Source organism: Schistocerca americana, chromosome 6, assembly GCF_021461395.2.
Source record: "Schistocerca americana isolate TAMUIC-IGC-003095 chromosome 6, iqSchAmer2.1, whole genome shotgun sequence".
Lineage (NCBI taxonomy): Eukaryota > Metazoa > Arthropoda > Insecta > Orthoptera > Acrididae > Schistocerca > Schistocerca americana.
In genome coordinates this window covers 600,817,301-600,820,543 of record NC_060124.1, presented here as the reverse complement: position 1 = coordinate 600,820,543, position 3,243 = coordinate 600,817,301, and the positions used below count along the sequence as shown (strand labels likewise).

Sequence of the window (3,243 nt, the reverse complement as noted above, 5' to 3'; positions counted from 1 at the left end):
AGTTGTATGTTTCAATAAGCACGTTACTACAGGATTGTAAAATTAGGTCAACAATTATGTGAAATTTTGACAGTAAAAATTTATTTGCCCCTGGCAGTCTTCAGAGAGCAGCCACCAACTGGAATAAAGTTTTGGATTTCTGCAACTCGGTTAGTAATGTTCTCTGTTGTACATATTTGAGTAGATAAGATGCTCAGTTATTCACTGATCAATAGGCACTCTAAAAGAATGAAATAATTCTGTTCTTTATCATGTCACATTGTAACATTCTTAGTTAATCACATGTTTGTTTTACCTTTGCAGATAAAGTAGTTTTTATATTAACACGCAATTTCTTTTCTTGTCAATCAGGCCTCGTTGAGGAGCAAGGCCCACCTCCTATTGCTCAGGTGAGTGAAAGTAGAGGGTAGCACCCGTGAGAATGGCAGAGTTCAGGTGAGTTTCACCAGTAGCAAAACAAGTATGGTTTTGATGCATGTAATAAACACCACACTGTTTCCTGGCTCTCCTCATCAGCCCAGGATTTTCAGCCCTTCTGTGAGCTGCCCTTCACAACCCCATTTTAATTAATAAACTTCTTTCTGTGTATCCTATTCGTCTCCACTTCATCCTCATTGTTTTTTGCACTCCACTCCACTCCTTCCTGGCCCCCATAACCTTTGCAACTTCATTTACACTGTTAACCAAAATGTTATCTCAAGTCCATTATCACAATAAAATTGTCTACTGAACAGTCCAGAAAATTTCTCAAACAATATTTACATACTAGTGACAGCTCAACTTCATGTTTGTGTCCTGATGTAATGGCAGTTGTCACTGTGCTAGCAGATGTTGAGGCTAGGTACATCAATGACCCAGAATGAGGTAGCATGGAATAAACAACTCAAATCAGCAGGTACGGTGAAGCCTCATAAAGCAACTATTGTTGTCCCAGTCTGTGGAAATTCTTCATACATCTGCAACAGAGTTCATCCACAAGAGAAAAAATTCCTGAAGTGAGTAAAAGTGTAAACCCATTATATGAACTATAAGATGACATTATTGCTGCAGCCATCATTCATCGGTACTATAGACATTGCGAAATATGTAGCTGTAACCAAGTGATAGGTTACACCACAGTAGGTATGATATCTACAGTTGTCTAAAATATTTAGATGTTGCAATTACACATCAAGTACCTTTCTAAAATGATAGTAGAGTAACTCTTCTTGCTGTTATCATAGCCAGACAAAGTTAAAAAAATCTTCATAGAATATTTTTGTGGCTGTTAAATAGATAACTTGTGCACTTCATAGAGAGGTCTTCTTGTCTCTGGGTGTCAAGACTTTAACATATGTAGCTTAGTAATTTAATAAAACTAACTTCATGTTTGGTATCTCATGTACCACAGATTGTGCTGAGTGAAGTAAAAGTAATTGTGTATCTACTTTTGCTTTTTGGGATTTGCTTCCAGTAATATTCAGATAGGTCTCTGACACATGAAATAGAATCAAATGAAAATCTTTTGATAGTCATCCAAATCTTGTACTGACTTCTGTATGCTGATAGGTGTCCGTCGTGCAATGACTATACAATCAACGTGCGTGCTGTCTGTCATAAGAATTTGACTGTACAGTGTCTGCCACAAGGAGTGAAACTCTGAGGGCAAGGGCTCATTCCACATTAACTTATGCTGCCGTAGACATTGCAAAAATATCTTAAATGTGATCACAGTGGAACTAATTCATCCAAAAGGACCAATAATGTTTGATGTGTCACACAGTAGTGTGTGTTTTGTGAAGCTGTAGATATTAGGTGCTGGTTTGACATTGTTTACAATTTTAAAATGATCATCAGCTGGTTGCTAGAATAAACCTGGAGTTCTAATATCCTCATCATTATCAAGCAGAAAAAGTAGTCGTGTTTCTTGCACCACTCAGGGTGCATTTTTGAATAGTTTGGCACTGTTGCTGTATCATTTCCTTAGTGAACATCCACTTGTGATCAGTATCTTCAGGAGATATTGTTGGAGCTCAGTTTCAGCACTTACTGTATCACAACCTTAGATACAGTGGTCCATGTAGAAATGATTATTGAGAATGTTTGCTGCTTCACTCTGCTCACTCTCTTTGCGAGCTAACCGTAACAGACACTGTGCTGCAACGAAGGGTTCACAAGTCATTGTGTATTCCTGAAATGTAGCAGATCTATCACTCCCTCACAATATTCATTGGAAAGTGTGATCTTTAATTGCTACCAGAGCTTGTCGATACATAATTTCCATGTCCACTGTGAAGGCAATGCATTGCATGTGGAAGTATAATCTTAAAGAGTACAAATTATATTTCATGTTTGGTCCTACCATTGGGAGACTGTTTAGTGACAAATTAGTATTCCATTTGGCAAGTCAATCAAACATTAGTCTTGCTTTAGTAGTTGAGCTTGTTTTTTAAAGATAGCTGATGTGGCGTGTTATCTGTCATGACTACTATTACCATATGTCTTAAATATTCATACTTCCTGAAACTTCCTGGCAGATTAAAACTGTGTGCTCGACCGAGACCCGAACTCGGGACCTTTGCCTTTCGCAGGCAAGTGCTCTACCAACTGAGCTACCGAAGCACGACTCGCGCCCGGTACTCACAGCTTTACTTCTGCCAGTACCTCGTCTCCTACCTTCCAAACTTTACAGAAGCTCTTCTGCGAACCTTGCAGAACTAGCACTCCTGAAAGAAAGGATACTGCAGACACATGGCTTATCCACAGCCTGGGGGATGTTTCCAGAATGAGATTTTCACTCTGCTGCAGAGTGAAAATCTCATTCTGGTAACATCCCCCAGGCTGTGGCTAAGCCATGTCCCCGCAGTATCCTTTCTTTCAGGAGTGCTAGTTCTGCAAGGTTCGCAGAAGAGCTTCTGTAAAGTTTGGAAGGTAGGAGACGAGGTACTGGCAGAAGTAAAGCTGTGAGTACCGGGCGTGAGTCGTGCTTCGGTAGCTCAGTTGGTAGAGCACTTGCCCGCAAAAGGCAAAGGTCCCGAGTTCGAGTCTCGGTCGGGCACACAGTTTTAATCTGCCAGGAAGTTTCATATCAGTGCAGACTCCGCTGCAGAGTGAAAATCTCATTCTTCATACTTCCTCATAAACTCTGTGTAGCTTTCCACAATCTTTGATTATCTTGCTAGTGTCTGTTCAGTTTAAGAGAATCATTTTGATTCATTGTGGAAAGAATGGCATAACAAACTCAGCTCTTCCTGAAATGGGAGA

At 39.9% G+C, this 3,243-nt stretch overlaps 1 non-coding gene across 1 annotated transcript; it reads left to right on the top strand.

Annotated features, from left to right (window-relative positions):
- The first annotated feature begins 2,963 nt into the window (after positions 1-2,963).
- Positions 2,964-3,038, top strand: Trnal-caa. Its single transcript has one exon. It is a non-coding gene; the product is annotated as a tRNA-Leu (tRNA).
- Positions 3,039-3,243: the final 205 nt, after the last annotated feature.